Genomic DNA, 12,704 nt, shown 5'->3' on the forward strand with positions numbered 1-12,704 from the left:
TCCCCCCTGGAGGGCAGGGAAGGAGTGGCCGAGCTGTTTGCTAGGGATGGTTTCAGACAATTTTGTTACAGGGGGCCGATATTGCCAGCCCCGGTAACAAAAACACCCAACCAGGGGCCCAAAACCGGCCCCACCCTGGCGGCCCACCGAGGAAACGCCAGGTGCCTGCTAAGGCCAGTCCGGCTCTGGCTCCTACAGCATGCTCCTGAAGGACATGAAGGTGGGTTCGGGAGGGGAGCGTAGCTCCTCCTCCTGTCCAGCAGGTGTAACTACCTAGTAGATCCTGCCAATAATATATGCTTGTCTCAAAGATTAAGCCATGCATGTATGCATATGGCTGGTGCAGCGAAGTTGCGAATGGGTCATTAAATCAGTTAGGGTTACTGTGATTGCTCAATCCATTAGCTGGATAACTGTGGTAATTCTAGAGCTAATTCATGTTGACGAATGCTGACCTCCCAGGATGCATGCAATTATCAGATCAAGACCAATCTGTGCTCACCTGGCAGTTTTGGTAGCTCTAGATAACCTCGGGCCAATCGCACATCGCAGTGACCGTGACTATAAATTCAGATGTCTGTCCTATTAACTTTCAATGGTACTTTCTGTGCCTCCCTGGGTGACCAAGGTTAATGGGAAATCAAGTTTTGATTCTAGAGAGGGAACCTGAGAAACTGCTGCCACATCCAAGGAAGGCAGCAGGTGCACAAATCACCCTCTGACTCGGGCGATAGTGATGAAAACTAACATTATAGGACTCTTTAGAGGATCTGCAGTTGAAATGAGTACACCTTAAATCCCTCAATGAGGATCCATTTGATGGCAAGTCTGGTGATAGCAGCCACAGTAATTCCAGCTCCAATAGAATATATTAAAGAGTATGTAGTTACAAAGCCCGTAGTTGGATCTTGGGATTGAGCTTGCCAGTGCGCTGTGAGGTGAGCTACCACCAATCCCAGACCCTGCCTCTCAGCATTTCATTGATGCTCTTGAGTGAGTGTACTTAGGGTCCTAAGCGTTTACTTTGAAATAATTAGAGTGCTCAACACAGGCTGGTCGCCTGAATACTTCAGCTAGGAATAATGAAATAGGGCTCTGGTTTTATTTTATTTTTCAGAACGGGCATGATTATGAGGAACAGCTGTGGGCATTCATATTTTGCCGCTACACGCACAATTCTTGTACCGGTGCAAGACAACACAAAGTAAAAGCATTCACCAAAAATATTTTCATTAATCAAGAACGAAAGTCGGAAGTTTGAAGACAATCAGATACGGTTGTAGTTCCGACCATAAATATGCCAAATATTGATCTGGCAGCATCATTCCCATGACCTACTGAGCAGCTTCTGGTAAACCCAAGTCTTTGGGTTCCGGGGGAATATAGTTGCAAGTTGAAACTTTAAGGAATTGACAGAGGGGCACAACCAAGAGTGCAGCCTGCAGCTTAATTTGATTCAGCTTGGTAAACCTCACCCGGCCAAACATGGAGAGGGTTGACAGATTGATAGCTCGTTCTCAATTCTGTGGGTGATAGTGCATGGTCGTTCTTAGTAAGTGGAGTGATTTGTCTGGTTAATTAAAACTAGACTCCTGCATGCTAACTAGTTACAAGACCCCCAACGGTCGGCTTTCAAATTCTTAGAGGGACAAGTGGCGTTCAACCACATGAGATCGAGGCAATAACAAGTCTGTGATGCCCTTATATATCCCAGGCTGCACGCACGCTACACTGAAAGGATCAGCATGTGTCTACCTATAGCCAACATGGCCGGTTAACCCGCTGAATCCCATTAATGAAAGGGACAGGGGATTGCAATTATTTCTCATGAACAAGAATTTCCCAGTACGTTTGGGGATCATAAGCTCACATTGATTAAGTCCCTGCCCTTTGTACACACCCCCTGTCACCATTACCAATTGGATGGCTTAGTCTCAGATGGGCACCGCCATGGTAGACAATGGCCCTGGTGAAGTGATGAGAAGACGATCAAGAGGAAGTAAAAGTCATAACATGGTTTCTGCAGGTGAACCTACAAAAGGATCATTAACAATGGAGCAGCCCAAGCGAATGACAGGGCCAGTCCGAACAATCAGCCATCTCCCAGATGGAACCCAAGCCCTCCCCTCATATGTTATGACCAGCAGAGTGGTATGCATATGTCAGGTGCATGGGTGAGGACTAGGCCAGTGGGTCACAATGTGAGAGGCAGCACTCCCGAAATGGAGCTCATTCTCATCTAACACACAACTGCGGAGTAACCAAATTGCATTGTCTCCCTTGGCAGGGACACCCTTACAGTCCTGTTACATTGGCCATCTGGTGCCCGATCTAGGTGAACTATGCCAGGGGCGGGATGAAGCCAGAAGAAACTCTGTTGGAGGTTCCTATCTGTCCTGAGATGCAAATCAGTTGTCTGACCTTGGTAGAAGCATGAACGACAAATTGAATCATCTAGTAGCAGGATCCCTCCGAAGTTTCCCTCAGGATAGCTGGTGCTCGTAAAGCCTAGTTTTATCGAGTAAAGGGAATGATTGTAGGTCTTGGGGCCAAAATGATCTCAACCTATTCCTATAGTTTAAATGGGTGAAAAGTCTGGCTCGCTGTCTTGCAGCCAGGCATCAATGCAAGAACAGATATGGCAGAGATGGACACCCCAGCAGCATCTAGTGTGGTAATGTAAATGATCCCCGAGACTCTGGGGGGAGTTCTCTTTTCTTTATTAAAGGGCAAATCTCCCTGGAATTCTTTTATTCCAAGAGAGGAGTCCAAACCTTAGAAAGTGATGCAGTTCCGGGGGCATCATCGGGTAAGCTCACATTGGCCTTTAAAAATCCTGGGGAAATGGTGTAAATCTCATGTTGGGCTGTAGCCATATCAGCTGCAGGTCTCCAAGGTGAACAGCCTCTGACATGTTGGAACTATGTAGGTAAGGGAAGTTGACAAGTCAGATCTGTAATTGCGGGATAAGAACTAGCTGTAAAGGTTGGGTTTGTCAGGCTGTGGTGCAAAGCGGGAATGGGCGCGTACTGCTGCTGGACGAGGCATCACCTTTTAGGGGCGGTAGCAACTCTGGACATGAGCCAGGCCCTTCTAGTGGATTGCCCCAGCTGTGGTGGTTCCCTCTCCCTGTGCCCCTTTCTGGGCATGGCTGGGTGTTCTGCCTCGGCTAGCACCTAGAAGCTGATTTTGAACTGGTGCCAACTAGGGTAATGTAACTGTTTAATTAAAACAAAAGATTGTGAAGGCCTGAGATGGGTGTTGACGCAATGTTATTTCTTCCCAGTGCTCTAAATGTCAAAGTGAAGTAATTCAATGAAGTTTGGGTAAACAGCAGAAGTAACTATAACGCTCTTAACCTCCTCTCAGTCATAGTGGCCTTTACCGTCAAGTGGTCCCATTGGGAACTACCTCTGTATCTATACTATCTATATATTCTTTCTGGAGCTACTCATTAATCAAGTTAAAAGATGTGGTTTGCTAACATACAGTGAACCTAATTTAAAGAATAGTAATTGTGAACTAAGAAAACCTGATATGTGCTCACTGAAGATAGTTTCAATCTGTTACAAAAACTCACAAAATTGCCCTGAAACAAGCATGTAAAAATAAAGTCAACTATTACAGTGAACAATATAAAGAAATCAAAACTCTCACAAAACGTTCCACTGTGAAATTTCATAGTTTCATTGTAGGTTGTCGAATGTGGCCTCAATGTAACGATGCTGCTCTAACTGATAAGAGGACTACAAATGTTGTCCCCTTTCAAGAAAAATGAATGTCTTACTACCATGATAAACACTTCATAAACGTGCCTAGTTTTCATGGATAACTACTAGATTACCAATGCCAGCTTACTGAATAATATGCTTTGTTTCAACCGAAATGGTAAAGTTAGAAATGCTAAAACACGTTTAGTCTTACATCTTAGTGTGAATTTAGATAATGTTATATAGTATTAAGGTTACATCATTATATATAGAGTGTGACATTAAACTAATATTAGTATTCATTGAATGGTACTGTTATTGGTGATGTTAAAGTTTATGTATTTACTTATATAGTTATATTCAAATTTTGGTTAGAATAGACAATATTGAACATGGTGCAATAAATATGCACATAAACAAAACAGGTCATATGTATGTGTATCATATGTTAACCAAACCTTACTCTTCATGGGACATTCGTAATTAGAAGATCCAGAAGTGTGTTAAAAACAAGCAATACTAAGTGCTAGAGAAATCCTGGAAGGTGCACATTCCCTGTCAGATATGTGATTCATATTTTGTGAGGGCAACTTGAAGTATAGTTGCACTCCGGAAAAACATTCTTTGTATTATTGGAAGCAATAATGATTTGGTGCTGACGGGCAGCAATATTAACCCAGAATGAGCAACTGCAATAGTGCAAGAATAGCCAAATGCTTCGCCATCTAATTAGTGATGCTCATGAATTTATGAACGGGATTCCCACTGTCCCTATCTACTATCTAGACAAACTGCAGTCTAGGGAACAGGCTTGGCAGAATCAGTGGGGAAAGAAGTCCCTGTTGATCTTGACTCTAGTTTGGCACTATGAAGAGACATGAGAGGCCTAGGATAAGTGGGAGGTCCTCGGGCCACAGGTGAAATACCACTACTCTAAGCATTTTTTCACTTACCTGGTGAGGTGGGGTGAGCCAGAGGGGCTCTCGCTTCTGGCTCAAAGTGCCTGGCACCCAGCAGTAAGACCCTCTGCCGGGGCAGTGGCAAGTGGTGAGTTTGACAGGGGTGATACTCCTGTCAAACGATAACGCAGGTGTCGTAAGGTGTGCTCAGGTTGGACAGAAACCTCCATTGTAGCAGAAGGGCAAAAACTTCCTTGATCTCAATTTTAAGTATGAAAAAGACCATGAGAATGAAGCCTCACAATCTTTTTGACTTTTTGTGTTTTAAGCAGGAGGTGTCAGAATAGTTACCACAAGGATACCTGGCTCGTGGCAGCAAAGCGGTCGTAGCGACGTACGTTTTTGATCCTACAATATTGGCTCTTCCTATCATTGTGAAGCAGAATTCAACAAGTGTTGGATTGTTCACCCACTGATAGAGTACATGAGCTGTCTTTAGACCTTCATGAGACACATTACTTTTACCCTACTGATGATGTGTTGTTGCAATAGTAATGCTGCTCAGTACGAGAAGAACCACAGGATCAGAAATTTGCTGCATGTACTTGGCTGAGGAGAAAATGTGGTGAAGATATAATTTTTGGGATTATATTTGGAGTCAGAATTCCAGCTAAACCATAATGATACTGCAATGCTGTGGAGCCTCAGTTAGGTTGGGATAGCCAGGCTCTAGGCGGGTACGTAGAGCCGATCGCTTAGAGACCAGAGCACAGATGGAAGTGGGGTCATCTCCATCACTCCGCATGTTCATGGGGCACCTGGTGCTAAATCATTCGGAGATTACTTGATTCTGGGTCAGGGCTGTCTCCGTCGGTGGAGGCCCATGGTCCCCTGGAATGCCCCTGCCAGCAGGCCGGCGGGAGGGATATAGGAGGCTGCCTCCACCATGTGCAGCATGGCAAGGAGGCTCTCCATCCCGCCCTGTGCCACCATGTTTAAGGATGGGGACAAGATTCCTCACAGGTCAAAAGGAGGACTAACTGGCCAGAGCAGGCACCATCAGAGTTGGCTGGAGTCAAGAAGCCAGTGGGGGGCTTTAAGAAGAAGCCTCCTGAGCGCTAGCCCATCTTCAGCTACCACCTGAGCACTCTAGTTACTACTTTTGCCTGAGCCATCTGGTTGCCAGGCTAGTGGGCTAGATAACCAGTCGGTGACTGCCCGACCTAATAACCAGTTAGGGGATGGCTGACCAGATGGCCGGCAGGCTGGCTAGTGCAGCTAACTTAGACTTGTGTCACCCTCCGAGTTCTGTAAGCCCCCTCTTCTTGAGGGCTATGGTCAAGGTAATATGGCTTCCCAGGCAGGCACTAGAGGGGAGAGGAGTAGGTTGGGGTTTAACTCTCCTTAGGTAGCCAGGTTCGGTGAAAGGCACCAACAAGAAGTACCCTTGGCCAATGGACTGGGGGGACAGTCCCCACAGGGCATGGTGGCTGCACACTCGGGAGGACTCACGGTGAGGAGTAGAGACGGAACCGCTGTCAAGGCTTAACCACTGGATAGATCCAAGGATAGGGTGGTATCAGACCAAAGAGGAGTCTGAAGCTCATGCAGGCTGAACAGTTCCAGTAATCCCCAATCAGAGGCATGTTCCCCTTAAGCCAGGGCTCCAGGCACCAGGCAGGGTCACCTTTCCTGCTGCGGCAGCGTGGCATCAGACCAAGGTGGAGTCTGGGGATCCTGTGCGGTGAACAGCTCCTGCAATCTGGCGTATGATGCGGGCAAAGCCATGGCTTTCACCTGGAAAGCCCAGTCCCTGATGTCCAGGGCTCCAGGCATTAGGAAAGGCCCCCTTCCCTAACCAGGGCAGGTCGGGGTCAGTTCCAGGAGGAGTCTGGGGCTCTTGTGGGAGTAAAGCTCCTGTAAACCCCTGTGAGGCACGGGCAATCCCATGGATTTCACCTGGGAGGTACGGCCCGCTCAGGACAGTGGTGTCTGCAGAAGGGCCTGCACGAATCAGTGTGGGACACGACACAAAAGAGGGTTGCCAAGTTTCAACATGTCCACCAGTTTGTTTCCACTGTGTTGGCAAAACCATCACCAGTGACCGTTCATTCTCAAGGCCGATCCAGCCAGTGGACTAGTATGAGTGTGCCAACTCAATGAACCACATCACTGGCTTCTTTGAATAACCCCAAGACCTAATTTTTAGGTCTAATGTCTGTTGCAAGAGCTCTGATGCAAGAGCTCATGTCATCAAGGCACCTGTATTGCTCTGCAACATTCCCTGTTCGTGAGAAGGGTTCAACTGCTGAGTAAGCTGTGCTACTTTAACTGATTTGGGGATTCATGATTCTTACCCACTCACCTGCCAATTTCCATTATAGGAAAATGTTCATTTACTGTTTTTTAGTAATATGCTAATATCCATTGTATTTGCCTTTAGGGTGAATAATGCACAATTAACTTAGTGGGATTGATCTCACTACTAAGAGTGCAACTAGTATCAGAGCAGAGGCCCTGATGAATGCCGAGGGATTGAACACCCACTAGGCAGAAACATGTTGGCCCATTTATAGGCAGATATTTGTTACTGTCTTTTTGCACTGTTCTGTTTTTAATTAGGAGGCATGTCATGTCCATAGAATAAAGTTGTTGAAAGGAGGGCATTCCATCCTATTTTAAGTCACTTTTTGTTTTGTTGCACCTGTTTTTTCTACCATCAAAGATCAGTCATTATGGAAGTTCCATTTATGTTGGTGGACCAAACCCCAAAACATCGACAATGTGCGGTTCGGTCCCTATGATCAGGGGACCAGCCTTTCACACCAGGGTTTGGCCAGATGATATGACTGATCATTAAGTCTCTTTTGATGGAAACCCTATATGATTGGTTTTGGACTGGTCAGCCATTCATGAATACTCTGTAATGTATCGGTCTCTTTTGTGCATGTTGAGTCCATCCCTCTTAATTTTCTTCACAAATACACTGTTTTTGTGATGTATACACTCTGAGATCTAGGTGACTCAGTATTGACAGTGTAGCTTTAATAGTTAGCTGGTAGACCCCCTGTGTTTCTTTTAAAGCAAAAAGTCTAGCAAATGCATAGCTGGTAAAAATGTAAGTATGTCCTACCTACTAACCAAACCTAATCTATCATACATATCACACACATAAAACCTATCTACCATACCGACCTACCACCATATTACCATACTTAACTGACTTTAATGAATCTACCATACCGAACATAATTATCCTGCCATACCGTATCTCTCATGTTCTCATGAAGTAAAACTTTTCTTTATATATTATGTAGATGGTTAATATTTCTGTGATTTTATGTAATGCAATTCGGAATCCTTTCAAGAACTGCGTCACACACAAAAAATATGGTTTGTCAAAGCTAACGTTTTCTAATCAAATAGACATATAGTCCATTTAATCAATCAATCAATCACGGAATTTGTAAAGCGCACTACTCACCCGTCGGGTCTCCAGGTGCTGAGGTGGGGGGGAGGGGTGGGGGGGGGGGGAAGAAGGCCGCTATTGCTCGAAGAGCCAGGTCTTGAGCTGTTGCCTGAAGGAGAGATGGTTCTGGGTCAGTCGTAGGTGGGTAGGGAGGGAGTTCCATGTCTTGGCCGCCAGGTAGGAGAAGGGAATACCCAGCTGCTAAAGCATGTAAAACGATCAGCTTCAGAAATGGCAGCCACTTGCATATTCAATGATGTTCAATCAATCAATCAGGGGTTTTAAAGCGCACTATTCACCCATGGGGGTCTCAGTGCGCTGGGGGGGAGGGAGTTGCAGCTCCGGTTCAGTCAAAGAGCCAGGTCTTGAGGCTCCCCCTGAAGGTGTGCAGAGTTGGGGAGCATCTGATATTGACTTGGAGCGTGTTCCAGGCCTTTGCTGCGACGTAGTAGAAGGATCTTCCACCTGCTCTGGTTCTGCGGATGAGTGGAGTCTCTGCCAGAGCGAGGTCGGTGGAGCGGAGGTTCCTTTTGGGTATGTGGAAGGAGACTCGTTCGTTGAGGTATTTGGGTCCGATGTTGTGGAGGGATTTATAGGCATGGGTGAGTATCTTGAAGGTTACTCTCTTCTCGATGTTGAGCCAGTGGAGGTCTCGTAGGTGCTGGGTCATGTGCTCATGTCGTGGGGTTCTGAGGACAAGCCTGGCTGCGGTGTTCTGGATGGTTTGGAGCTTGTGTAGCAGGGATTTGTTGACTCAGGCGTAGAGGGTGTTACCGTAGTCCAGTCTGCTGGTTTAGCAGAAATATGGAGGACTGCTGCTGCATACATTAAACTGTTCTGTGTCTATGTGTATGGATGTGTAGGTGTTCTGTAACTGCTCTTTGAGTTAGGCCCATTTGCACTGCTTTTGCCCATTCTGCAGTTATGCTGAATGGCGTGCACTGGGAGCGAAGAGTACAGGGAGAGCCAAGGGTACAAGGGACAGTGATTGTATAAGGTGGAACAAGGGAGAAAGGAGAAAAGAGAGCAAGTGGGTATACAGGTTGCAAGGGGGAACGTGTAGGGTTCAAGGTGGTCATGCAAAGTAAATGGAGGGAGTACAGGGTACATGGAGAAAGAGTGAAAGGCACATGCATGGTGCAAAGACAGCCATGCAGGGATGAATAGGGATGGAAGGTGAAAGCGAAGAGCAGTGCAAGGTGGTAGGAGAGGTGCATGGAGAGCTAAACAGAACCACCAGGCGCAAAAGGAAAAGTGTACTTTGAAAGGGATAGAATAGGGTACAAGACAAACGTGCACAGTGTCTGGAGAGTAAAAAGTGTCCGAGGAGTAAATTGTAAATTGTAAATTGTTGTGTCTTGTAAAGCGCACTGCTACCCGGAGGCCTCGTAGCGCTATAGACCGCTGGGGAACCCGTCCTGGCTTTCCCTGTGAGATAGTCCCTCCTGGGGGTCTCCAAGGTGAAACCAGGCATCCCCGGCGTTTGTGTGGGGCCGTTGTGGAGATGAGGCAAGCTAATGCCCAGAGTTGCCGAGTGTGCTCCCAGGTCGGAGTAGGCACCGATGTGAGAATTATCAGTCCGCTGATCCTGGTCCAAGACCCTGCCGCGTCGGGAATCGAACCCTGGTCCCGGGCCGTTCTCTGCACTCGGGTCTGCCGCCTCTAACCAGTGAGCCACACCTCTCCAAAGGATGTGCATAGGAGGCACAAGGGGAATTAGGTTACCAGGGGCGAATAATTCTCGTCCTTCGGACCAAGCCACACAGTGAACCCTTAATTCACCCTTCTTTAGGGTTGTTTTTTGACACTCTGCCCTGGCTCACGAGTTCAGGGCACCCCTTCCATACCATATCCCAACATGGAGGATGTCCCGGGCCTCAGCTTTAATGAAGACACGATAGCTGAAACACTAAGGAACACGCCTTCCCTACTTAATAATCCTCCTGCGGCTGTACCAGGAGCATCCGGAGCAACATCTAATGAGTGGTCCATTCTGAGTGAGATGAAAAAAGAACTAATCAGGATAACGATCCACGGACTAATGATGACTGAGTACCTGAGGAGCAATATTGCACCACAGGGCCTAATTGTAAACATCGTCCCAAGGTTGTTCTTGGATGACAACCGTTTTAAGGTAGACTGGTGCCAGGTTTCCTGGAAATGCACCAAGGACCTGCTATTCCTGATTAGTCAGACCGCCAAACGACTATCCGAGGCACTTCAAGAAAAGATCTCTGCCTTAGAAGCGACCATGAAAAATGCCACCTCTAAAAACAACAAAACAGCATTCACAACTAAACTCACTGAGATTAACCAGGAGATGACTGAACACTATGATTTTCTGCTCAAACAAAAAACCACTAAACTGGAGAAGGATATAGCGAAGTTCGCAAAGGAAAAGGTATACCCCTACCTCAAAGAAGGCTTCAAGGGTAAAAAGAATAACTATTCCTCGGATGAAAGTTCAAACACAGACACCAGGCGTGGTTCCTCGAGCAGTGACTCCAGTGGAGGCTACCCAGCAAGAAATGCAAGATCTACACGCCCATGGCAGCAAGGATACCATCAAGGACCAATGTTCCATGGCCCACCGAATGTACCTCCACCATGGCAATATCCGTTCTACCCTCAGGGCCCCCCGCAATTCTACCCCCTTAATCCGCCTCCTTTTCAAGGCAGAGGTTGGGGCAGAGGAAGAGGGCGAAAGCGAGGCGGGAACAAGGATGTTCAATGGCAAGACCAGATGCCAGAACCAACGGGGGTGGAGACCAGGAGCACGACGTCCAGAGGGAGAAGAGCCTGATCGTGAACCTCTCCAAGAGAACCCTCACTATTGCAGAGAAGACGGTCCTGGAAAAAGGACTTGGGTTTGTCCCCACACCGACCCCCGACTCATTTCAGGAAATGATAGAACTGAAGCAATTCTTCAGGAAGGTACGTCTCCGGGCCTTTTTTGACAATCAACCGGACATCCCCTGTGAAGACACGGGCCTCAGGAAACCATCCACATTTACTCCCACTGATGGGATGGTCCCCCCTGAGGTCCTGACGTTCGAAAGAGCAGTTCTGAGAACCATGAGGAACATACCATCTACTAAACCGTTCAACAATCTGTCCAACGCTGAGAGACGGGCAGCTTCCTCGCTTGGCAAGGATACCTCCATTGTTATCAAGCAAGCTGACAAGGGGGGTGCCACTGTCATTCTTGATTATGACGATTACGATCTGGAATGCAGACGTCAACTGTCAAATTCAAACCATTACAGATTATTGACAGAGGATCCTACTAACCGTCTTACGACCACCGTGATGTCCCTGGTTATTGAAGCAGAGACCAACGGATGGCTTAGCAAAAAAGAGGCAGAATTTCTGGTAACTACAGACCCTGTCATACCGTACTTCTACATTTTGCCCAAAATACACAAAGGCGTCACCCCAGTCCCAGGAAGACCCATTGTGTCTGGCATTGGTTCTATCTTAGAACCCCTCTCTCAATTCTGCGATGCCTTCCTGCAACCTCTAGTCAAACTCATCCCGTCCTACCTACAGGACACTAGAGATGTGCTTCGTCTTATCAATGATATGGATGGTAGAGAGGACATTGATTTTCTCCTAACACTCGACGTGGAAGCGCTGTACACGAATATACCCCAACAGGCAACGCTTGAATCCGTGGAATCACTCCTCCGACAAGAGGAGTGGCAGTCCCCCACTCCGGTTTCCTTCATTATGGAATTGGCACATATTGCGCTGACCGAAAATTTTTTCAAATACGAGTCGAACTTGTACCACCAGATACGCGGGACATCTATGGGCTCGACCTTTGCGCCGAGCCTGGCCTGCATCTACATGGCATCATTTGAGGAAAGATGCATCTACCCCCCAGACCACAACCCGTTCCGTGAGAATCTCACGTGCTGGCGTCGATACATTGACGATATTTTGGTGTTCTGGAAGGGGGACCGGATGACCTGTGAGGCGTTCTGCACTTGGATAAACCAACAAGACCCGTTTCTCAAATTCACGGGCACTATTTCAAGTGAACACATCCCCTATTTGGACCTTACCATAGTACTGGAACCCACGACGATTAGCACCACCCTCTATAAAAAGGAGACGGACAGGAACAGTTTGTTTCCTTACAGTAGCCACCATACGAAATCCCTGAGGGATAATCTACCATTTGGTCAATTTCTTCGCCTCCGGAGAAACTGCAGCTCAACCAATGACTACAAACGACAAGCACGCTCCCTCCAAACCAAACTCCTGGACCGGGGTTATCCTACCCGCCTCTTGAAAGACTCTACCAAAAGAGCCCTCAATAACAATAGAGAGGCCCTACTTGAGGTGCATCCCAAGGTACCAGACGACAAGATCACCTGTGTTACCTCTTTCACCAGAAACTCCGCATTTATCAAAAAAACTGTCAACACTCACTGGGGTATTCTTAACTCCGCGGGGATGGAGCTACCACGTCCACGTTTTGCGTTTAAGAGGACAGCAAACCTTAAAGATACCCTTATCCATACCCGTCCCAAGAAAACCTCCGTTCAAGTTGCCAATACACTCTGGGACTTGCCTCCTGTTACTGGACATTATCGTTGTGGCACTTGTGTCGTATGTCCA

At 47.1% G+C, this 12,704-nt stretch overlaps 2 pseudogenes; both read left to right on the forward strand.

The window, feature by feature from the left end:
- Positions 1-270: 270 nt before the first annotated feature.
- Positions 271-2,049, forward strand: LOC147701732 (18S ribosomal RNA; annotated as a pseudogene).
- An 867-nt stretch (positions 2,050-2,916) lies between these two features.
- On the forward strand, positions 2,917-5,508 carry LOC147701733 (28S ribosomal RNA; annotated as a pseudogene).
- The last annotated feature ends 7,196 nt before the right edge of the window (positions 5,509-12,704 follow it).

Source organism: Lissotriton vulgaris, chromosome 7, assembly GCF_964263255.1.
Source record: "Lissotriton vulgaris chromosome 7, aLisVul1.2, whole genome shotgun sequence".
Taxonomy (NCBI): domain Eukaryota; kingdom Metazoa; phylum Chordata; class Amphibia; order Caudata; family Salamandridae; genus Lissotriton; species Lissotriton vulgaris.